The sequence below is a fragment of the Anabrus simplex genome, chromosome 7 (genome assembly GCF_040414725.1).
Source record: "Anabrus simplex isolate iqAnaSimp1 chromosome 7, ASM4041472v1, whole genome shotgun sequence".
Lineage (NCBI taxonomy): Eukaryota > Metazoa > Arthropoda > Insecta > Orthoptera > Tettigoniidae > Anabrus > Anabrus simplex.
In genome coordinates this window covers 102,711,427-102,737,788 of record NC_090271.1, presented here as the reverse complement: position 1 = coordinate 102,737,788, position 26,362 = coordinate 102,711,427, and positions in this window count along the sequence as shown.

Genomic DNA, 26,362 nt, shown 5'->3' with positions numbered 1-26,362 from the left:
AACCTATAGGTTTCGTGGGCTTAAAAATTTTCGGGAATTTCCTCATTTTTATCCCCCATCCCCCCAAATCAAGATGGCGGCACAACCTGCGAGACGAGGTAGACAATTGAAATTTGGTGAAATTATAGCTTTTGGTCTCTAACCGACGGGAAAATTCCAAGATGTTCAATTTTTTCACTTTTTACCCCCTAGGATATCGAAATATGGAGGCAATTTTAATGACTGTGCAGACATTCCTTTTGAGCTATTTTTTGGCTAAACGGTAAGTCGTATCACAAAACGGATGGCACAATGTCTCTTCAATTCGGAGTGATCTACAACTTTGGTCCTGTGACATTTTGTCGTATCTCTCTCCCTTATACGTTAAATTTGGCCGTATTTCTGGATTGTTCGTAAATTTGGTGATTTTTACAAGTATATTTTATTGTTTGACACACTTATAAGAATGATAGGATCATCACGTTGTGTGCGCACATTGGCACGATTAAGGGACATATGTGTACCAAATTTCATGATTCTAGCTTATACATAAGTAGGCAAAATGTAATGTAAAATGTTAAAAATGCACCCAAATTTCACCCTATTCAAAATTTGAACTCAATTTACCCCCTTAATATGGGAGATACGAGGAAGTGGTTTAGATACAAACATGTAGAGCGATAAATGAGGCGTCTGATGGCGCAAACCGTTTCTTAATATCATAAACCGTTTAGGAGATATGAATCTCGAAGTGGAAGTCTGCACTTTTCAACGTGCTCATGCTTATCCGTCATCTATATCTATATATATAAAAGCAAGTCGGGCTGGAGCGATGTATATATAAATATTTAAAAATGAAAAAAGACGTGAATTAATGAGGCACTTCCAGAAATCTCAGAAATTTGAAACTTGGTAGGAGGGAAACTGATGACCCCAGGATCCCTAGAAAAATCGGAAATTCTCAAAATTCCCTGAAGGGGGCACGCTGGGGGGGGCTCAAATTTTGGGCTCAGTATAAGAACACAGTCGTATAGTATATCCAAAACGATAACCTATAGGTTTCGTGGGCTTAAAAATTTTCGGGAATCTCCTCATTTTTATCCCCCATCCCCCCAAATCAAGATGGCGGCACAACCTGCGAGACGAGGTAGACAATTGAAATTTGGTGAAATTATAGCTTTTGGTCTCTAACCGACGGGAAAATTCCAAGATGTTCAATTTTTTCACTTTTTACCCCCTAGGATATCGAAATATGGAGGCAATTTTAATGACTGTGCAGACATTCCTTTTGAGCTATTTTTTGGCTAAACGGTAAGTCGTATCACAAAACGGATGGCACAATGTCTCTTCAATTCGGAGTGATCTACAACTTTGGTCCTGTGACATTTTGTCGTATCTCTCTCCCTTATACGTTAAATTTGGCCGTATTTCTGGATTGTTCGTAAATTTGGTGATTTTTACAAGTATATTTTATTGTTTGACACACTTATAAGAATGATAGGATCATCACGTTGTGTGCGCACATTGGCACGATTAAGGGACATATGTGTACCAAATTTCATGATTCTAGCTTATACATAAGTAGGCAAAATGTAATGTAAAATGTTAAAAATGCACCCAAATTTCACCCTATTCAAAATTTGAACTCAATTTACCCCCTTAATATGGGAGATACGAGGAAGTGGTTTAGATACAAACATGTAGAGCGATAAATGAGGCGTCTGATGGCGCAAACCGTTTCTTAATATCATAAACCGTTTAGGAGATATGAATCTCGAAGTGGAAGTCTGCACTTTTCAACGTGCTCATGCTTATCCGTCATCTATCTATATATATAAAAGCAAGTCGGGCTGGAGCGATGTATATATAAATATTTAAAAATGAAAAAAGACGTGAATTAATGAGGCACTTCCAGAAATCTCAGAAATTTGAAACTTGGTACGAGGGAAACTGATGACCCCAGGATCCCTAGAAAAATCGGAAATTCTCAAAATTCCCTGAAGGGGGCACGCTGGGGAGGCTCAAATTTTGGGCTCAGTATAAGAACACAGTCGTATAGTATATCCAAAACGATAACCTATAGGTTTCGTGGGTATATAAAAGCAAGTCGGGCTGGAGCGATGTATATATAAATATTTAAAAATGAAAAAAGTCGTGAATTAATGAGGCACTTCCAGAAATCTCAGAAATTTGAAACTTGGTACGAGGGAAACTGATGACCCCAGGATCCCTAGAAAAATCGGAAATTCTCAAAATTCCCTGAAGGGGGCACGCTGGGGGGGCTCAAAGTTTGGGCTCAGTATAAGAACACAGTCGTATAGTATATCCAAAACGATAACCTATAGGTTTCGTGGGTATATAAAAGCAAGTCGGGCTGGAGCGATGTATATATAAATATTTAAAAATGAAAAAAGACGTGAATTAATGAGGCACTTCCAGAAATCTCAGAAATTTGAAACTTGGTACGAGGGAAACTGATGACCCCAGGATCCCTAGAAAAATCGGAAATTCTCAAAATTCCCTGAAGGGGGCACGCTGGGGGGGCTCAAATTTTGGGCTCAGTATAAGAACACAGTCGTATAGTATATCCAAAACGATAACCTATAGGTTTCGTGGGCTTAAAAATTTTCGGGAATTTCCTCATTTTTATCCCCCATCCCCCCAAATCAAGATGGCGGCACAACCTGCGAGACGAGGTAGACAATTGAAATTTGGTGAAATTATAGCTTTTGGTCTCTAACCGACGGGAAAATTCCAAGATGTTCAATTTTTTCACTTTTTACCCCCTAGGATATCGAAATATGGAGGCAATTTTAATGACTGTGCAGACATTCCTTTTGAGCTATTTTTTGGCTAAACGGTAAGTCGTATCACAAAACGGATGGCACAATGTCTCTTCAATTCGGAGTGATCTACAACTTTGGTCCTGTGACATTTTGTCGTATCTCTCTCCCTTATACGTTAAATTTGGCCGTATTTCTGGATTGTTCGTAAATTTGGTGATTTTTACAAGTATATTTTATTGTTTGACACACTTATAAGAATGATAGGATCATCACGTTGTGTGCGCACATTGGCACGATTAAGGGACATATGTGTACCAAATTTCATGATTCTAGCTTATACATAAGTAGGCAAAATGTAATGTAAAATGTTAAAAATGCACCCAAATTTCACCCTATTCAAAATTTGAACTCAATTTACCCCCTTAATATGGGAGATACGAGGAAGTGGTTTAGATACAAACACGTAGAGCGATAAATGAGGCGTCTGATGGCGCAAACCGTTTCTTAATATCATAAACCGTTTAGGAGATATGAATCTCGAAGTGGAAGTCTGCACTTTTCAACGTGCTCATGCTTATCCGTCATCTATCTATATATATAAAAGCAAGTCGGGCTGGAGCGATGTATATATAAATATTTAAAAATGAAAAAAGACGTGAATTAATGAGGCACTTCCAGAAATCTCAGAAATTTGAAACTTGGTACGAGGGAAACTGATGACCCCAGGATCCCTAGAAAAATCGGAAATTCTCAAAATTCCCTGAAGGGGGCACGCTGGGGAGGCTCAAATTTTGGGCTCAGTATAAGAACACAGTCGTATAGTATATCCAAAACGATAACCTATAGGTTTCGTGGGTATATAAAAGCAAGTCGGGCTGGAGCGATGTATATATAAATATTTAAAAATGAAAAAAGACGTGAATTAATGAGGCACTTCCAGAAATCTCAGAAATTTGAAACTTGGTACGAGGGAAACTGATGACCCCAGGATCCCTAGAAAAATCGGAAATTCTCAAAATTCCCTGAAGGGGGCACGCTGGGGGGGCTCAAATTTTGGGCTCAGTATAAGAACACAGTCGTATAGTATATCCAAAACGATAACCTATAGGTTTCGTGGGCTTAAAAATTTTCGGGAATTTCCTCATTTTTATCCCCCATCCCCCCAAATCAAGATGGCGGCACAACCTGCGAGACGAGGTAGACAATTGAAATTTGGTGAAATTATAGCTTTTGGTCTCTAACCGACGGGAAAATTCCAAGATGTTCAATTTTTTCACTTTTTACCCCCTAGGATATCGAAATATGGAGGCAATTTTAATGACTGTGCAGACATTCCTTTTGAGCTATTTTTTGGCTAAACGGTAAGTCGTATCACAAAACGGATGGCACAATGTCTCTTCAATTCGGAGTGATCTACAACTTTGGTCCTGTGACATTTTGTCGTATCTCTCTCCCTTATACGTTAAATTTGGCCGTATTTCTGGATTGTTCGTAAATTTGGTGATTTTTACAAGTATATTTTATTGTTTGACACACTTATAAGAATGATAGGATCATCACGTTGTGTGCGCACATTGGCACGATTAAGGGACATATGTGTACCAAATTTCATGATTCTAGCTTATACATAAGTAGGCAAAATGTAATGTAAAATGTTAAAAATGCACCCAAATTTCACCCTATTCAAAATTTGAACTCAATTTACCCCCTTAATATGGGAGATACGAGGAAGTGGTTTAGATACAAACATGTAGAGCGATAAATGAGGCGTCTGATGGCGCAAACCGTTTCTTAATATCATAAACCGTTTAGGAGATATGAATCTCGAAGTGGAAGTCTGCACTTTTCAACGTGCTCATGCTTATCCGTCATCTATATATATAAAAGCAAGTCGGGCTGGAGCGATGTATATATAAATATTTAAAAATGAAAAAAGACGTGAATTAATGAGGCACTTCCAGAAATCTCAGAAATTTGAAACTTGGTACGAGGGAAACTGATGACCCCAGGATCCCTAGAAAAATCGGAAATTCTCAAAATTCCCTGAAGGGGGCACGCTGGGGAGGCTCAAATTTTGGGCTCAGTATAAGAACACAGTCGTATAGTATATCCAAAACGATAACCTATAGGTTTCGTGGGTATATAAAAGCAAGTCGGGCTGGAGCGATGTATATATAAATATTTAAAAATGAAAAAAGTCGTGAATTAATGAGGCACTTCCAGAAATCTCAGAAATTTGAAACTTGGTACGAGGGAAACTGATGACCCCAGGATCCCTAGAAAAATCGGAAATTCTCAAAATTCCCTGAAGGGGGCACGCTGGGGGGGCTCAAATTTTGGGCTCAGTATAAGAACACAGTCGTATAGTATATCCAAAACGATAACCTATAGGTTTCGTGGGTATATAAAAGCAAGTCGGGCTGGAGCGATGTATATATAAATATTTAAAAATGAAAAAAGACGTGAATTAATGAGGCACTTCCAGAAATCTCAGAAATTTGAAACTTGGTACGAGGGAAACTGATGACCCCAGGATCCCTAGAAAAATCGGAAATTCTCAAAATTCCCTGAAGGGGGCACGCTGGGGGGGCTCAAATTTTGGGCTCAGTATAAGAACACAGTCGTATAGTATATCCAAAACGATAACCTATAGGTTTCGTGGGCTTAAAAATTTTCGGGAATTTCCTCATTTTTATCCCCCATCCCCCCAAATCAAGATGGCGGCACAACCTGCGAGACGAGGTAGACAATTGAAATTTGGTGAAATTATAGCTTTTGGTCTCTAACCGACGGGAAAATTCCAAGATGTTCAATTTTTTCACTTTTTACCCCCTAGGATATCGAAATATGGAGGCAATTTTAATGACTGTGCAGACATTCCTTTTGAGCTATTTTTTGGCTAAACGGTAAGTCGTATCACAAAACGGATGGCACAATGTCTCTTCAATTCGGAGTGATCTACAACTTTGGTCCTGTGACATTTTGTCGTATCTCTCTCCCTTATACGTTAAATTTGGCCGTATTTCTGGATTGTTCGTAAATTTGGTGATTTTTACAAGTATATTTTATTGTTTGACACACTTATAAGAATGATAGGATCATCACGTTGTGTGCGCACATTGGCACGATTAAGGGACATATGTGTACCAAATTTCATGATTCTAGCTTATACATAAGTAGGCAAAATGTAATGTAAAATGTTAAAAATGCACCCAAATTTCACCCTATTCAAAATTTGAACTCAATTTACCCCCTTAATATGGGAGATACGAGGAAGTGGTTTAGATACAAACACGTAGAGCGATAAATGAGGCGTCTGATGGCGCAAACCGTTTCTTAATATCATAAACCGTTTAGGAGATATGAATCTCGAAGTGGAAGTCTGCACTTTTCAACGTGCTCATGCTTATCCGTCATCTATCTATATATATAAAAGCAAGTCGGGCTGGAGCGATGTATATATAAATATTTAAAAATGAAAAAAGACGTGAATTAATGAGGCACTTCCAGAAATCTCAGAAATTTGAAACTTGGTACGAGGGAAACTGATGACCCCAGGATCCCTAGAAAAATCGGAAATTCTCAAAATTCCCTGAAGGGGGCACGCTGGGGAGGCTCAAATTTTGGGCTCAGTATAAGAACACAGTCGTATAGTATATCCAAAACGATAACCTATAGGTTTCGTGGGTATATAAAAGCAAGTCGGGCTGGAGCGATGTATATATAAATATTTAAAAATGAAAAAAGACGTGAATTAATGAGGCACTTCCAGAAATCTCAGAAATTTGAAACTTGGTACGAGGGAAACTGATGACCCCAGGATCCCTAGAAAAATCGGAAATTCTCAAAATTCCCTGAAGGGGGCACGCTGGGGGGGCTCAAATTTTGGGCTCAGTATAAGAACACAGTCGTATAGTATATCCAAAACGATAACCTATAGGTTTCGTGGGCTTAAAAATTTTCGGGAATTTCCTCATTTTTATCCCCCATCCCCCCAAATCAAGATGGCGGCACAACCTGCGAGACGAGGTAGACAATTGAAATTTGGTGAAATTATAGCTTTTGGTCTCTAACCGACGGGAAAATTCCAAGATGTTCAATTTTTTCACTTTTTACCCCCTAGGATATCGAAATATGGAGGCAATTTTAATGACTGTGCAGACATTCCTTTTGAGCTATTTTTTGGCTAAACGGTAAGTCGTATCACAAAACGGATGGCACAATGTCTCTTCAATTCGGAGTGATCTACAACTTTGGTCCTGTGACATTTTGTCGTATCTCTCTCCCTTATACGTTAAATTTGGCCGTATTTCTGGATTGTTCGTAAATTTGGTGATTTTTACAAGTATATTTTATTGTTTGACACACTTATAAGAATGATAGGATCATCACGTTGTGTGCGCACATTGGCACGATTAAGGGACATATGTGTACCAAATTTCATGATTCTAGCTTATACATAAGTAGGCAAAATGTAATGTAAAATGTTAAAAATGCACCCAAATTTCACCCTATTCAAAATTTGAACTCAATTTACCCCCTTAATATGGGAGATACGAGGAAGTGGTTTAGATACAAACATGTAGAGCGATAAATGAGGCGTCTGATGGCGCAAACCGTTTCTTAATATCATAAACCGTTTAGGAGATATGAATCTCGAAGTGGAAGTCTGCACTTTTCAACGTGCTCATGCTTATCCGTCATCTATATATATAAAAGCAAGTCGGGCTGGAGCGATGTATATATAAATATTTAAAAATGAAAAAAGACGTGAATTAATGAGGCACTTCCAGAAATCTCAGAAATTTGAAACTTGGTACGAGGGAAACTGATGACCCCAGGATCCCTAGAAAAATCGGAAATTCTCAAAATTCCCTGAAGGGGGCACGCTGGGGAGGCTCAAATTTTGGGCTCAGTATAAGAACACAGTCGTATAGTATATCCAAAACGATAACCTATAGGTTTCGTGGGCTTAAAAATTTTCGGGAATTTCCTCATTTTTATCCCCCATCCCCCCAAATCAAGATGGCGGCACAACCTGCGAGACGAGGTAGACAATTGAAATTTGGTGAAATTATAGCTTTTGGTCTCTAACCGACGGGAAAATTCCAAGATGTTCAATTTTTTCACTTTTTACCCCCAAGGATATCGAAATATGGAGGCAATTCTAATGACTGTGCAGACATTCCTTTTGAGCTATTTTTTGGCTAAACGGTAAGTCGTATCACAAAACGGATGGCACAATGTCTCTTCAATTCGGAGTGATCTACAACTTTGGTCCTGTGACATTTTGTCGTATCTCTCTCCCTTATACGTTAAATTTGGCCGTATTTCTGGATTGTTCGTAAATTTGGTGATTTTTACAAGTATATTTTATTGTTTGACACACTTATAAGAATGATAGGATCATCACGTTGTGTGCGCACATTGGCACGATTAAGGGACATATGTGTACCAAATTTCATGATTCTAGCTTATACATAAGTAGGCAAAATGTAATGTAAAATGTTAAAAATGCACCCAAATTTCACCCTATTCAAAATTTGAACTCAATTTACCCCCTTAATATGGGAGATACGAGGAAGTGGTTTAGATACAAACATGTAGAGCGATAAATGAGGCGTCTGATGGCGCAAACCGTTTCTTAATATCATAAACCGTTTAGGAGATATGAATCTCGAAGTGGAAGTCTGCACTTTTCAACGTGCTCATGCTTATCCGTCATCTATATATATAAAAGCAAGTCGGGCTGGAGCGATGTATATATAAATATTTAAAAATGAAAAAAGACGTGAATTAATGAGGCACTTCCAGAAATCTCAGAAATTTGAAACTTGGTACGAGGGAAACTGATGACCCCAGGATCCCTAGAAAAATCGGAAATTCTCAAAATTCCCTGAAGGGGGCACGCTGGGGAGGCTCAAATTTTGGGCTCAGTATAAGAACACAGTCGTATAGTATATCCAAAACGATAACCTATAGGTTTCGTGGGCTTAAAAATTTTCGGGAATTTCCTCATTTTTATCCCCCATCCCCCCAAATCAAGATGGCGGCACAACCTGCGAGACGAGGTAGACAATTGAAATTTGGTGAAATTATAGCTTTTGGTCTCTAACCGACGGGAAAATTCCAAGATGTTCAATTTTTTCACTTTTTACCCCCAAGGATATCGAAATATGGAGGCAATTCTAATGACTGTGCAGACATTCCTTTTGAGCTATTTTTTGGCTAAACGGTAAGTCGTATCACAAAACGGATGGCACAATGTCTCTTCAATTCGGAGTGATCTACAACTTTGGTCCTGTGACATTTTGTCGTATCTCTCTCCCTTATACGTTAAATTTGGCCGTATTTCTGGATTGTTCGTAAATTTGGTGATTTTTACAAGTATATTTTATTGTTTGACACACTTATAAGAATGATAGGATCATCACGTTGTGTGCGCACATTGGCACGATTAAGGGACATATGTGTACCAAATTTCATGATTCTAGCTTATACATAAGTAGGCAAAATGTAATGTAAAATGTTAAAAATGCACCCAAATTTCACCCTATTCAAAATTTGAACTCAATTTACCCCCTTAATATGGGAGATACGAGGAAGTGGTTTAGATACAAACATGTAGAGCGATAAATGAGGCGTCTGATGGCGCAAACCGTTTCTTAATATCATAAACCGTTTAGGAGATATGAATCTCGAAGTGGAAGTCTGCACTTTTCAACGTGCTCGTGCTTATCCGTCTTCTATCTATATATATAAAAGCAAGTCGGGCTAGAGCGATGTATATATAAATATTTAAAAATGAAAAAAGACGTGAATTAATGAGGCACTTCCAGAAATCTCAGAAATTTGAAACTTGGTACGAGGGAAACTGATGACCCCAGGATCCCTAGAAAAATCGGAAATTCTCAAAATTCCCTGAAGGGGGCACGCTGGGGAGGCTCAAATTTTAGGCTCAGTATAAGAACACAGTCGTATAGTATATCCAAAACGATAACCTATAGGTTTCGTGGGCTTAAAAATTTTCGGGAATTTCCTCATTTTTATCCCCCATCCCCCCAAATCAAGATGGCGGCACAACCTGCGAGACGAGGTAGACAATTGAAATTAGGTGAAATTATAGCTTTTGGTCTCTAACCGACGGGAAAATTCCAAGATGTTCAATTTTTTCACTTTTTACCCCCAAGGATATCGAAATATGGAGGCAATTCTAATGACTGTGCAGACATTCCTTTTGAGCTATTTTTTGGCTAAACGGTAAGTCGTATCACAAAACGGATGGCACAATGTCTCTTCAATTCGGAGTGATCTACAACTTTGGTCCTGTGACATTTTGTCGTATCTCTCTCCCTTATACGTTAAATTTGGCCGTATTTCTGGATTGTTCGTAAATTTGGTGATTTTTACAAGTATATTTTATTGTTTGACACACTTATAAGAATGATAGGATCATCACGTTGTGTGCGCACATTGGCACGATTAAGGGACATATGTGTACCAAATTTCATGATTCTAGCTTATACATAAGTAGGCAAAATGTAATGTACAATGTTAAAAATGCACCCAAATTTCACCCTATTCAAAATTTGAACTCAATTTACCACCTTAATATGGGAGATACGAGGAAATGGTTTAGAAATAAACATATAGAGCGATAAATGAGGCGTCTGATGGCGCAAACCGTTTCTTAATATCATAAACCGTTTAGGAGATATGAATCTCGAAGTGGAAGTCTGCGCTGTTCAATGTGCTCATGCTTATCCGTCATCTATATAAATAAAATCGTAACGACCGTGTGTCTGTACATTGATTATTTTGGCGAAATTTCGGTACAGTTATCCGTTTCAGGTGTAAAAATGACCATCTGCATCATTTTTAGCTTTAGTGTCGTTTGTCTGTTTGTCTGTCCTTCTATAACTTGAAAACTACTGGATATATTTCCACCAAACTTAATATTTAGAATCCACCTGTCCTTGGGTAGGTTTTAGCGCAAACTGTGTGTCTGTACACTGATTATTTTGGCGAAATTTCCGTACAGTTATCCGTTTCAGGTGTAATAATGTCCATCTGCATCATTTTTAGCTTTGGTGTCTGTTTGTCTGTTAGTCTCTTTGTCTGTTTGTCTGTCCTTCTATAACTTGAAAACTACTAAATATATATTTCCACCAAACTTCATATTTAGAATCCACCTCTCCTTGGGTAGGTTTTAGCGCAAATATCGTTTCTAAATCCCTGAACTGAGTGGGGATTTTTACGAAACCGAAACCGTGATTTTGCACTCCCTCAAAGTATACACAACCGAACTTAATGGAAATCAACCTGCCTTAATGAAAATTAATTTTTAAACCTTTTTTTCTCATGTGCATCATTTCGATAACTGGATTTAGTAAGGGAGATATTAACGGACCGTTTTTCGGTACAAATCCCAGCGGACTTAACGCAAGAGCGGGTGCGTGTAAAGCGTACTTCTTACAACTTGAAAACTAACAAGATATTTGAACCAAATTTTATATATAGCATCCATCTGTCCAAGGGTAGGTTTCCTTGGTGTCTGTTAGTTAGTTAGTTAGTTAGTTAGTTTGTTTGTTTGTTTGTTTGTTTGTTTGTTTGTTTGTTTGTTTGTTTGTTTGTTTGGTCTGTTTGTCTTTCTCTAACTTGAAAACTACTGGATATATTTCCACCAAACTTCATATTTAGAAACCACCTATCCTTTGGGGAGGTTTTAGGGCAAATATTGTTTCTAAATCCCTGAACTAATTGGGGGTTTATACGAAACCGAAACCGTGATTTTGCACTCCCTCAAAATACACACAACCAAACTTAATGGAAATCTACCTGCCTTAATGGAAATTAATTTCTAAACCTTTTCTTCTCATGTGCATCATTTCAATCACTTACAGGAAAGATAGTATGATCAAACTCTACACGAACATTGGCCCACCCAGTACCCATATGTCAGCCAAATGCTATGTCACATAATTATCCGAAAAGTAATGCAATGTAAGATAATCTTACACAAATTTCAACCTATTCAACGTTTCTGATTCAATCTGACCCACGAATAGATTAGATGCGAGAAAATATCATAGGACCAGCCATTTAGATCGCTAAATACTGCGCCTTACGGTACAATCCTTTGTCGATATGACGTACCGTTTAGCAGCAGTTAATCTGTAAATGAAGGTCTGCAATATTGTAAACATTCATATACTTTCGTATGTCCATCTGTATATATTCATTGATGTCGATTTGTAGCGATCGAGAAAGGATGTGTCTGCTATTGTAATCAGTACTCCCTACACCGACTTTGACTGCTGGCAGTAGGAATGGGGTCCTTCTCCAACTCCTGTGTAACTGGCATTAGTAAGGAGGGCCTACCATTTTAATGAATAATTCACTTTTCCATTTGTCTTGCAGAAGGCAAGGGATCATGCAGTTTTGTTCGAAAGTCCCCTACTCTATTGTGTTTGGCTCTAGGCCAGGGTGCCCGCCATTATAAACAAATGTTCCAATATAAAATTTGACTAGCATTAGGCATAGTGGCCTGCTATTTTCATGGAAACTCACTAATTCCGTGTGACTGGCAGTAAGCTGGCTAGCAGCAGTAAAAAGGGACTGTCATTATAATGATAACTGCACAACTCAATTTTGACTGGTGGTAGGGAAGTTGCCTGGTATTATAATAAAAACTCCTCAACTGTAACCTGTCTGAAAGTAGGAAATGGGTCTGCCATTGTAACTAAAACTCACCAAATCGATTGTGATCGCGCAGTAGGCATTGGGGCCTGCAATTATAATGTAAACTTGCCAACTCGATTGTGAATGACAGTAGGCAAGTGAGCCTGGCGTTATCATCACAACTCCGCAACCCTCACTTTACATTGGAAACAACGTATGTGGACCTCCCCATGCTATTTCTCGGATAAGGCTAAGAGACATGCAATTTTAAAACAATCTCATTTGCTGCACGCACAGTATTTACGTCGATATCCGTATACAATGTAGAATACCGTAGCGAAGCACGGGTACATTTGCTAGTTTACTATACGCGTACTAGACTACATTTTCCATCTATCGGTTACTGCACACAGCCGGCAGGATGCGTTACTTTCAGTGGCTAGCAAGACAAGGTTATTAATTCTTTTAGGTACTAATTTACATTTTCTGAACTTGCATTCGGAAGGTGATGAGATCGAACCCCACCATAGACAGCCCTGAAGATGATTTTACATGGTTTCCATCCTTAACTTCAGGCAAATTCTAGGGCAACGACTACTTCCTTCCCAATCCTCGCCCTATCACACCCTTTCTTCACTAAAAATTGTCCATATATTCGTGCGAGGTAAATCACTAGCGAAAATGAATGAAATAAGGTAAGTTAGCATGTTTGTAATGTATTAACCGGTAGTAGTTTGGAATCATTTCATTTATTCTTTTGAAATACTTATTTTAAACTACATTGAAACACGTTAACTTCCTTCAAATCACTATCACTATTACTATCAGCCATATTCAATCGTTTTTACGATGTGGCCTCTTTAAGTCCGAAGCAAGGTAGGTTTTCATGAGGTCTCTCCATCTGGGACGGTCTTGAGCGATGTTCTGCCAATTGATCCCAGTAATCTTACGGATGTCTTTATCCCGTCTTTCCGGTGGTCTTCCCCTAGGTCTCAGATGATCTTTCGGGGCGTAATGGGAGTGTGACGCGTCGTTGCAATCCATCTTGCAACAATAACATAAGGACTCGGCAAGTCTGAGTCCTCTAGCCTCTCACACTCCAACTCCAAGCACGTAACCTACAAGAGTTGCCCCCGTTAAGCCGAGCAACCCAGCGGAAGGTTCGGGTAACCAATCCCAGCGGGAAGCTGGGTCGGTGAGCCGATCAGTGCGGGAGGATCACCAATCCGTCAATGAAGCAGGCGTGGTGATTATGCTTCACATCCTTTAAGTCAATGAGTGACATTAAGGTGAAATTCCTTCAAATATTAAATGAAATTTCATTAGTTAAATAGTAGTTGATGTAGATTGTAAATATTTCAATTCTTTTAAATATAGATTAATATTGCATTCCTTAAGTATTACCTGAAGTAGCTTTGATACGATTTTTTTTTTTTTGCTATTTGTTTCACGTCGCACAAACACAGATAGGTCTTGTGGCGGCGATGGGATAGGAAAGGCCTAGCAATGTGAAGGAAGCGGCCGTGGCCTCAATTAAGGTACAGCCCCAGCATTTGCCTGGTGTGAAAATGGGAAACCACGGAAAACCATCTTCAGGGCTGCCGACAGTGGGGTTCGAACCCACTACCTCCCGGATTCAAGCTCACAGCTGCGCGCCCCAAAGCGCACGGCCAACTCGCCCGGTTTGATAAGATTTATGTAAATTTTTGCCTAAATTAAATTTTGATTAAAATGTTAATTGAATTAGCCTGGAACTTCCGTACGTTATTTATTTTGAACATCGAATCAATAGTAAGAATTATTTTAATACCTATTTTCACATGAATATCAGGATACGTAATGCGTATGGCCAAAAGGATCCTGAAGTTTACGAAAACGCTAGAAGACGTTATGTTACACCATGGAAAAGAAATTGGACTTATACTGTACGGAATGAAGCACATTCATAGGGGATTATCACACAACCGGGCGAGTTGGCCGTGCGTTTAGGGGCGCGCAGCTGTGAGCTCTCATCCGGAAAATAGTGGGTTCGAACCCCACTGTCGGCAGCCCTGAAGATATTTTCCGTGGTTTCCCATTTTCGCATCAGGCAAATGCTGGGGCTGTACCGTATTTAAGACCATAGCCGCTTTCTTCCCATTCCTAGGCCTTTCCTGTCCCATCGTCGCCATAAGACCTATGTGTGTCAGTGCGACGTAAAGCAAATAGCAACAACAACAACAACCACACACAGTGACCTAGATTAACCATTATGAAACGTAAAGGTATTGGTGCAGAATCTTTACGAATATAAGACCAAGTGTGAGGACTCAGCCATTATAGCATAGTAGTTTGTGGTCTCGCCACTGCAAGCACTGCAAGCGATTTTATCCAACACGTGCTCCAGTGGTTCCGGCAAGCCGGGTGTAGAAAAGTTTGGGAGATGTTACTGTGCCGGATATTTCAGTGAATAATTTGAATTTTCTTTGCTTTCAGTTCCTAACATCAGTTCATTATGTGTTGTGTACTTCAAGCATGTATCTTACGTGGCTTGATTAAATTAATAGTTTTGCATGTCGTACTGTTTTTTTGCCTGGTTGTAAGTCAGGCTATGGTAGAGTAGTTGATGATGTGCGATTTTTTCACCAACGAAGGATACAAATCAATTTGAAAAATGGGCCAGGGCTATTGTACGGAAGGATACTAAATTAAAGCGTAATAGCAGAATCTGTCATGTTCATTTTACTGATGATTTGAGAGTAAAATCAGATAATTTTACATTAAATGGTAAAATGTGGATATCTTTCGTGTGAGAAGGAAATTACGTCCAGGAGCAGTGTACCACACTTCCCTAATTTTCCGAAATACCTTTCAAGTGAGATTAAGTCCCGTGAAACTCCAAACAGGAACAAGAACCTGGACACAATCAGGAAAAGAAGAAAGGGGACTGAAGACAGGAGTGCAGCAGCGAATGGGGAGTTAAAGGTTCAGTATAATGTTGATCAAATTTGGATAATTATAGTGTATTTTCTGATGCCGAAAATACAACATTATCGCTCCAAAGACTGACAAAAATGCTAATCGAAATTTAATTCGAGCTAGATTCAATCTCAACTCAGCAAAATCGAGAATTAATTTGCTGGAGAAGCACGTTATAAATACAAACAAAGAGACGAACAGACACGAAAGCTAAAAACCACTGATACCGTCTTTAGTTGACCTAAAACAGATACATATCTGAGAAATTTGCAAAAGCAAACGATATTACAGACAGCGGACCCCCTACAACTTTATTTATAGGGCTATGGATTTTATTGCGCTTCATTGGGTGCAGGCCACAACCACGAGCACATACAGAAAATACTGCTTTGAATTTCTTCTTGTGAATGCACCGCTTGTGCACTCCCCTCCCTCATACGTGTTGTATCACGGAACGGACTCCACTGAATTACTTGCTAATTGCGCAACACATGTAAACAGCCCATACCATGAGGTTCTAAGTGGCGCATGCGCTCATGTCATGCGGTGCGTTCACTAAGAAAGGTTGTGTACATGTCTGCATATCCCTTCCATTCTCCTTGATAATTTTGAATGGTAATATTAACACACTTCATCTGTAACGTTTTGTTGCGAATTCAGTGCAAAACGTCACAGGACATAAGAGATGTGAAGCAGTTACAATGGCGATTAACGAAATGGCATAGTAATAAATTGATGACGAATCCTATCTTGTATAACTGCATGTATTGTCTATTAGGTCATCAGCCCAGGGGCTGGTTGGATCCTCAAATAGCACCACCAAAGCTTATGCGGTTGTAAGGAAACCCCAAAAACCAATGGCAGCACCAAAATGAGGCGTACTAGGCAAGATGAGGAGTGAGGTAGTTTGCCATTGCTTTCCTCACTGGGTCAGAAAGTACTATTGCAGCACGACTACCCTATGAGCAGCACCTTTCATAACACTCATATGCAGTAGTCATGCTCCGAATGTCATTACTCAGCACTACCCATACCCCAGCAACTTCCATATTGTCACAGCCATGGATGTTGACTGGGACTTCGGTGGAAGCTACACTTTACTCTGGCCTGTGCCAAGAGATGGACGCAAAAGTACTGTATCGATCAAGAAATGACAGCAGGCAGCTGCATGTATTATGCCCACAAGAGATTCGTATATTGTTTTCATACACTTTGTATAAATGATGAACTAATAGATAACAAAATAATCACCTTCACTTTATCATTATCCATCACCTAATTCCGACTCCTCCTTCTCGAAATGTTTTTTTTGATAAAACAATTTCGGTAATGATCCTTCCGCAGGTTCAGCTACGGAAACCTTGTTACGACTGTTACTTCCTCTAAATAATCAAGTTTGGTCATCTTTCCAGACACATCGGAAACTGCGCGAAGCACATCCCGCCCACCGGTCGGAAGACCTCACTAAATCATTCAATCGGTAGTAGCGACGGGCGGTGTGTACAAAGGGTAGGGACGTAATCAACGCGAGCTTATGACTCGCGCTTACTGGGAATTCCTCGTTCATGGGGAACAATTGCAAGCCCCCAATCCCTAGCACGAAGGAGTTTCAACGGGTTGCCCGGTCCTTTCGGACTAGGAGGACACGCTGATTCCTTCAGTGTAGCGCGCGTGCGGCCCAGAACATCTAAGGGCATCAGAGACCTGTTATTGCTCAATCTCGTGCGGCTAGTAGCCGCCTGTCCCTCTAAGAAGATGTGTTGTCGCCGGTAGCACGAACGGATACCGGATGCGACTATTTAGCAGGCTAGAGTCTCGTTCCTTATCGGAAGTAAAAGTCTAGGGGCCCGTTCTGTTTAATGTCATTTATTTCACCAAATGTCGATATATGTAACCTTTTCAGGTCAATTGAAGATCGTAACAGTAGTTTTTAGTTTTTGTGTCTGTTTGTTTATCTGCTTGTCTGTTTGTCTACTTGTTAGTCTGATTTTTCCACCTTCCCGGGTAAAAGGCGAAATAGATCTCGACCAGACTTCATGTTTAGCGTCTACTCATCCACGAACAGGTTTCAATATGCAAATCATTTAAAAATATCTGAATAGTCTGGCGGTTTATAGGAAGACTAGAAAATATGTTTAATTTTCCCTTGCACTATTGATTGTATCTCGACCAAACTTCATATTTGGAGTGTACTCATCTAGTAGCAGGATTCAATATGCATATAATTTAACAAACACTAAATAGAAGACCAGAAGAGTTGTTTTTCAATTTTCTATTACACTATTGATTTTATGTAAAATTTGTAGACTATACGTGAAACGCCCCTTCATTTTAAATAACTTTTGTTATATACATAATTTCGTTTACTCTGCAAATGACGGAGAAAATTACTATTTCGTACACGCTTCTTGCTCTTCAGCCGGTGACGGACACCCTCCCAGATCTGCAGTTATTTGAAGGATCTATAACAGGAGAAAATCAGAGGATTCATCATATTTCTCTCGGTTTAAAAATTATTCCCACCTGATGTATCTGAACACCGACGTAACTTAAGGTAGAACTCTCCCCTTTGGTGTCTGGCTGTCTGGTTATCTACCTGTTCGTATATTTCTAAAAGTGTAAAACTTCTGGACTTATTTCAACCAAACTGCGTATTTGGGTTCTACTCACTCAGGATTGTGTTATTAGGTGCATATTATATCATGGTTATCACATGGAGTTGATATTTGTAGCAAGATAATTCTCAAATGTTTTTCTTAACATTAGGTCTATCAAAAGACAGTATATAACAAACGTTTAAGAAAATGTTATTACCGTTCCTTTATGCCATGTACGTATTTATCGTACGACGGATAATAATGCAGATGATAACGAAAAATTGGATTTTTACTGCAAGTCCCGTGGGACATGCCGTGCATGTCACATCAAGGTGGGCAGCGGGAAAAGCTAAAGAGCCATTTTATTCTGTTCCATAGGACAGATTTTAAGGGAGGTATCGTCAATGTCAGAGCGCCACAACATTGGTCGGTGATACAATATGCAATCTGAGAACCACGGAGAATTTCGCACAACTTCGGACCAGGAACTGGACCGTACAATCAATTCAGAAATCGTCCTCATTCTCACTGGGCTTGTTCAGCTTCATCATATTTCACGTTACTGCCACGCGCTTTCGAAATGAAGTATAATTTGAACATGTCGCATTGAAGGTGTGAATAGCGCCATGTTACTGCACATAATTTCATGAAGGGGACATGTAGGCCTAATCCACTCCAAATTCCCGTGGCGAAGAACAGGTACAAATGCTAGTTTATACATAAGAATATTCACAATTATATTTTTCGGGTGATTATGAACTCAAGGGACTGCCTGACCCAGGGTTTAAAAGAGTGCTCTGTTCTCCGGATAAGTTGTGGGTTCGATTCCATGTCAGGTAATCGATAAATTTAGGAAACAAGATTTCCTCTGTCGGAGGTGTACATGGTCCCGATGATCAGTCACCCTTCGCCAAAAATAAATAGCAGCTTAATTCCTAGGGCCAAAGGCAACTGGCCGTAAAGCTAATCACTCAAACGCACGTATTTCTGAGGTTGCGGATAGTGGAATCCTTTACCTTCCACCCCTCCAAAAGCTTTCATGGTCTATATGGTGATGTCATGACTTTGCTTTTTATATGAGTGACAGTTATCATCCTTGTTTCCTTTAGTACAAAATCACAAACATGGCGAGTCCGGTACGCGTTTATTAGGGTCAAAATAGAGCAGAGACATAAGACCCCCGCACAAAATGTAACTACCAGCTCTTTGAAATTTTGTGTTATATTTTATTATAGTTCTCTTATGAGACTCACATTTCGTATCCAATCGTAAAATAAACTAACCCACCTGTGACAAATTAACTGAATCTTGTGAGCAGTTTTGTAACAATTATACGTAATAGGACACCGTATTTCCTCCTGCATTATGGAGATACGAATATATTCGATCAAAAAGAAATTCACTGATGTAGTTTCACTTCACTCCAAATTCACCACCTGCTTTTATTCTTCTCATCCAAACACTTTCATATTCACTGGCACTATATTGCAATTTCTAGTGTAAACATCCATGTCGATCCGAAGCAGCCGGGAAGAAGTTTCTGTCAAGAAGAATGTAAAAGCACAACCTAATACCACCGTACTGCATATCTACATCACCTATACTTGCAACAACAAATGGATAGGTTTTATTTCTCAAAAGAGGCTCGTTTTTGTATACATTAAAATGAAGTATTATATTATTATTATTAATATTATTGCTATTAATATTTTTGAGTTATTTGTATTTATAATTTTAAGTTATGTAGATGTATACTCTTCTAGTGGTTAAGTGTAAGAGAGGGCCTTGAGCCCTAACCTCGCCACCAATAAAGGCATTATCTATCTACCTGTCTATCGATCTATTTAAATGGAACAACAATGTAAGGAAGGTCATGGGAAAAATTTCAACTTGGAATATTTTGACTGATGAAACTAATCAAGTACCTATAAATGAGCTTAAGCAGAGGGAAAGAGGGAAGAAAATTGTTGTGATGATCAAGGAAACACAGAAAACGTATGGTGCTGCAGTTTAATTAGTCTCTGTGCGGAGTTTATCTAACGTGAGTGCTGGTTTTTATATGATCGTGCCGGAGTTTATCCTACCTACATTTATTCTCTCCTTAATTTATTTGACTGAAATGTGTGTATTTGACTAAATACTGACATCTATTCTCATAATCCTTTTTCTTTGTAATTCCAGAAATTTGTTTAAAAGGACAACTATGACAATAATGTGCAGACACTGTCCTGCTCATCAGGTTGGGACAGTTTGATGCTTTGCTGCAGAGCCAAAGTGGAGGCAAATTGTCAACATCGCAAATCCCTAGCTCTATAACGATTAGATGCTTTAAGACCGATGCCACAAGTTCGGTCTCTTTCGCCTTAATGATATACAGGTAGAGAAACTGATGACTTAAAACTGGGTGTGGAAACTGTCAACAAGTACGCTATACCACATGTTGTTCAGAATCTCATCATCGAGTTTTTCTTAAAGCGAGGAGAATTTTCTTAACTGTAGTAACTTCTGGTGCTATTGTATGCTAAGCTTGACTTGAACCTTGAAGGTGAAATATCCGCATAGTTAGGAGATTCCTGTGAGCCTCCGTGGCTCAGACGGCAGCGCGCCGGCCTCTCACCGCTGTATAGCGTGGTTCAAATTCCGGTCCCTCCATGTGAGATTTGTGCTGGACAAAGTGGAGGCGGGACAGGTTTTTCTCCGGGTACTCTGGTTTTACCTGTCATCTATTATTCCAGCAACACTCTCCGCTATCTTTTCATTTTATCTATCAGTCATTAATCATTGCCCCAGAGGAGTGCGACAGGCCTCGGCAGCCGACACAATTAATATCCTCGCCGCAAGTTCGGGGCTTCATCATCCCATCCCTGACCCGGTCATTGACTGGAAAACAGTTTGTAGGATTTCATTAGGAGTTTCCTCTGCTTAATGAATGAAATGTTGACTTGAATTCCTCCCCGCTGTATCAGAGCTATTGTCAGACTTGTTTCATGTTTCGCCAAGAACCATGATCACCTGTTTCGCTCCTGACATGCTACGACGTGTTTTTTTACAGTGCCAAGTCTAAGCAACCAGGCAAACTCTAGCTTGTTCCAATTCACACTCAATGGTGGACAAATATTACAGTTGAAAAATTATGTTATTCATCGGATGGTTCAGGTCAAACTATTAAAATCTTAAACGACTAGCCGTGTAGTACATCACAAGTACAGTTAATATCAAATTTTACCTGGCAGTTGGGAACAATACTTTTTTATAGACTTTGCAGTCGTGTATTAGTATTGTGATCACCATGCTCAGCTGTAGTTCCTGATTTTGTGCCTAAGATACAATAACTCACAATACCGACGAAAAGTGACCATTGCATCAAATGTGCTCACACTGCTATCAAATACACACGAGTATCAGTTCACACAGATCGGGATGTATTTTTGGTTCTTAGTTTAGGATTAGCACACGACTGCCCATGGAATGTTCGGTATGCCCAATCAAATTTATGTGCATGACATATTTCTTTGAAATCACACAAATGTGTAATCATAATAGACCCATTAATGAAGACGTTTCTGTTCGTTTTGTTTCAATATTATGTTTTTAATAGAAACTGAACCATAGTTAACTTTGAGGTGAGAGGACACCTGCCGTGTAAATACGACGGGCATTAATCTGTTCACCATAACACTTATTCTTGCATACATAAGAAAACTATTGATAATATTTAATTGTAATTATACGAAGTATTGCAAACTAACTTATAAAGTTAATAAATTATCTGTGTAAATGTTATCTGATAATAAGGAAAGTCGAGAGCTTCCGTAGCTCAGGCAGCAGCGCACCGGCCTCTCACCGCTGGGTTCCGTAGTTCAAATTCCGGTGACTCCACGGTGCTCCCCGCAAGATGGGAACTTCGTTCGTTCCACTCCTGGCGTAGTCGAATGACTGGAAACAGGTTGAGGAATGAGTTGACCTTTCTAGGGTGTCGTTCCGATTACAAAATTTGTCGCCTCTGAAGACGCGTTTTTCAAGCAAAGTATATTTGAAATGAGCTGACCAATTCCTGTAAACTCCTCTAATGCATACATTTGTGCCCAGTACAAATCTTTGCAAATATTTACCCAAAAAAAAAAAATTCTTAAGTCAGCTGCTCTTAGCACACAAGTGGCCACGGCTGGTCCGTGGTCCGACAGTTTTGCACTCCGACCGGCCAACCGAGCAGAGGAGGGGTGGCCATCGCTCTACCGTGGCTCTACGCCTCTGTATTCGAGAGACGGAGAGGGGCTGATCCCCACCATGGGATGTCCTGAGAATGGTTTTCTGTCGTTTTCCATGCTCCTGCAGTAAGGCGAATGCCAGGCCAGCTCCCATTATAGGCCACGGTCGCCAACCCTCTGAACTTCTCCGCACATCTCCTGCTCCGATACAAATATCCTGGCCTGAGAGACGGCGTACCGTCCAGGAGGCCCGCCTTCCCCTTCAGGGGAGGAATCAAAACATTTAGTATTTAGGCAGGTATGTTTCTTAACCTTAGAGAATTGTAAGAACTGGCAGTCTTTTAGCTTGCCGAAGTATTATTCCTTATATAACAGTGTTTGACTTAAATGCATTATTGCGTGTTCCTCTAGAATTCAAACGTAGAATTAAGTTACACCGAAGATAAAATTATCTTTTATTCTTAATTATTTATATCCCAGTCTGACATTTATCTTCCATTTCATTCTGCAGTAAAGTCTAGTATCGTAAAATCAAACTCATTTTGTTTTCATATTTAGTGCACTTCAACCAAGTTTTATAACTCACATTCTGAATAAATTAATTACATTTGGCAAGATAGATGATAATCTTATCTGAACTGAAATAAAACTGGAAGGAGGTCTGGGTTTTTGAATTAAACATCCCTTGCTTCACATTAATAATACAGAAGTGTGTCGTAGCGCTTATCTCAAACTTCTTTCCTGGAGTTACTGAATTCATTTATAGCACACAGCCAAAGAGTGAATCAGGAAATGAAAGCCATAACCAGGAAACAGATATCAACAGGCATGACCGAGAGTTGTAAACTGGTCTAGTTAATTGAGATATTGTACAGTACTACGCTGTTCGCAACTGACGTAGCCTATCTTAGACAATACAATCGCAAAACTCGGAAATCAGCCTCATTCTGAGATTCTAGTTTCAAATCCTTGTGTTTAACAGTTATGAAAAATATTATCACCAATGAAAATAAAAATCCGCAGCCTGTTTCCAGTCACTTGACCGGGTCAGGGATGGAATGACTGAAGCCCCCATCTAGCGGAGAGGAAGGAATTGTGCCGGCTTCCGAAGCCTGTCGCACTCCCCCGGGCCAATGATTAATGACTGGCAGAAGAAATGAAATCCTACCGGAGAGTGTTGCTGAAATGAATGATGACAGGGAAAACCGGAGTTCCCGAAGAAAATCTTGTCCCGCCTCCACTTTGTCCAACACAAATCTCACATGGAGTGACCGGAATTTGAGCCGCAGAACCAAGCGATGAAGGCCGGCGCGCTACCGCCTGAGTCACGGAGGCTTTATTTTCACAGAGATTATTATATTTCACACAGATGTGTACAATACATACGCTCAAGGACTATGGTTACACAAATAACTGCATTGCACAGACGGTTGAGGTGCTAGCCTTCTGACCCCTACTTGGCAGGTTCGATACTGGCTCAGTCCGGTGATATATGAAGGTACTCAAATACGTCAGTCTCGTTCCGGTAGATTTAGTGGCACGTAAAATAACTCCAGTGAGACAAAATGATGGTTCTGTGAGTTTCTTACCAGTCCTCATTCAAAGAGTAAAAGTAGGATGTAAATACTCCGATGAAATTGTTATAATGTCGTGAGTGCTAGAGGAGAGTGTTGTTTGACTAGAGATCTTCATAGCCTCAAACTAAGATAGCTTTTAAATATCATAAGCCAATAATAACCATTTCGAGTGGCTATTTCTAACTTGGTGCAGCCCTTATAAGGCAGACCCTGTGGCGAGGGTGGGAGGCATCTGCCGTGTATAGGAAATTGCGTGTTATTGTAGCGGAGGATAGTATTGTGTGCGGTTTATGAGTTGCAGGGATGTTGGGGACAGTAAAAGCACTCAGTCCCCTACCCGGCCTAGAATGTAACCCGGGGCTCACTGACCGAAGAGCACTACGCTGACGATTCAGCCAGGAGTCGGGTAATAAGTCAATTATTATTCACAATAACTTTAGACTCCCATTTTTATTAATACGGTATTGTAACAGGAGATTGTCAAACGCACGGCTTCACTAACCAATGTTATGATTTGATGATATTTCCTTATAAGGCAGTGGCAGGTAGAACAGAAAATACTATTATTTTCCGTATTGTCCCCTGTTCGCGAGAGAAAAAAATAGTTATCATAACTTATGACTCGACCCTCGTATTTTTTGTCTCATGTCAGATGTTCTTTTCTGAATGTTGAATATGGTATCAAGAAAACATCAAAACTGATAAAGTTCATCATTTAAAACAATACATATAATTTCATAAGACAATATACCTGAAATGATTGCTTAGGTATTGAGGGCTGTAGAAACCGTCTGTATTCGGACTGTCTCTACCGTGTGCCGTTCCATGTAATTTTTGAAAATAAGAACGAAAAATTTCAAAATTTGAGCAATAATTTCAATAACGTCATATTAAGTATATTACATTTTAAAACGCGTCGTAACACCAAAATATAAAATTCGAGGGTATAAAATTAACTATGAAACATCGGATTATATTAATAACAATTACTTACAGCCATTCAGATGTTCAATATATCGATTGAAATGTTGCACTGTTTTGTTGCCCTGCTGTGACTTTGATATGTACTTCCCCATAAGCACCAGTAACATTCTACTAATATTCCTTCATTCCACTTGCCCTGGTATCTTATTTCCATCTTGATTAAATCCTTCACCTTGTTCCTCACTCATTGAGCAGTATAATTGTGTAGAAAATGTTCACACTCATGTTACAACTTCGAGATTTTAAGTTACCTAACATTTCCTCGGCAATTTTCTAGTAATTTTCAGATTTCCTGCTACTTAGGAAGTTTAATGTCAATCTAAATGAACGTCATGTAGATTCTTCTGTTTCATTCACTGACAATTGAAAATTTGGATCCCTCATTAGGTCGCGTGTCTCTGGTCTATCAAATACACCAGCTTTAATTTTTCCTTCACTTTTCGGAAATTTCAGTTTTAAATAAACAAAAGAAGAACATATTTTCTGTACACTACCTATTTACTGCGCTTGGTATATGACACACTAAACGAATACACAATTAAGGCTTATACCTACCAATTTCATAGAACGGCGTTCATACAAATGTAGGAATGAACTGAGATTTTTTTTCGAGTGTTCTTAAATATTGAGCAAGAAGAATGTAATTATAGGATACGTTGTTCGTAATTTTTAACTTCAGTTGTTTAGAAGATTTTAGTGATTCCATTACGTCTAAATTTCCAGCTTTAATGCAATAATAATAATAATAATAGTATAATAGTATAATTGATGTAAACATATATATTTATTTCATTATTAAGTAGCCGTGTTGAAACACCGGATCGCGTGAGATCTCCGAAGTTAAACAACATTGGGCGTGGTCAGGAGTTGGATGGGTTGCCACGCGCTGTTGGTGGGGGGCAAGGGAATGGAGGAGCGGAAAGGAACTGGCCACCCTACCGCACGTAAACTCCGGCTCAGGAATACCTCTGCGGAGGTTCGGACCTGCCTTCGGGCAGAATAACCCTTACCTTGCCTATTAAGTTCATTTTCATGAATTTGAAGAAAGTTGTTTTAAAAATGGACGTTATGAAACCAACCACATATGGGATTTTCAACTATCCGTGGAGGGAAAATGAGAAATTAAGCAGTTTGTCTGTGGCAAAATGTTTGCAAATCAGTGTTATCGACCTTAATCATTATTATCTTTGACTTTATAGGGCCTACTGTTCCATAAATCTGAGTCATAATTTGGTATTGTGTATATTCATGGCTATGAAACCTCATATTTACTTCCTCATACAGACATGACACTTAAGAAATCAGTAATTTTAGTTGCATAGTAGCAAAGTCTAATGTTACCTTCTTTTAATGTTAAACAGGAGTAACCTTTCACACGACACCTAAGTTATATACCTTCACCACTCAATGATGAAACCACCCGAAGTGAGAAAATGGTCAGCTCTATGCCTGGTTGTCTTTGGTTCCAAGCATTACGCTGATATTTATGCAGTAAAATGAGTAATCTTCAGGGATAAATGTAACTCCATAAGGGTGTGATAGCTTGGTGAAATTTTCACTGGATTCTCATAAAGGAAACTGTGCATTGGATC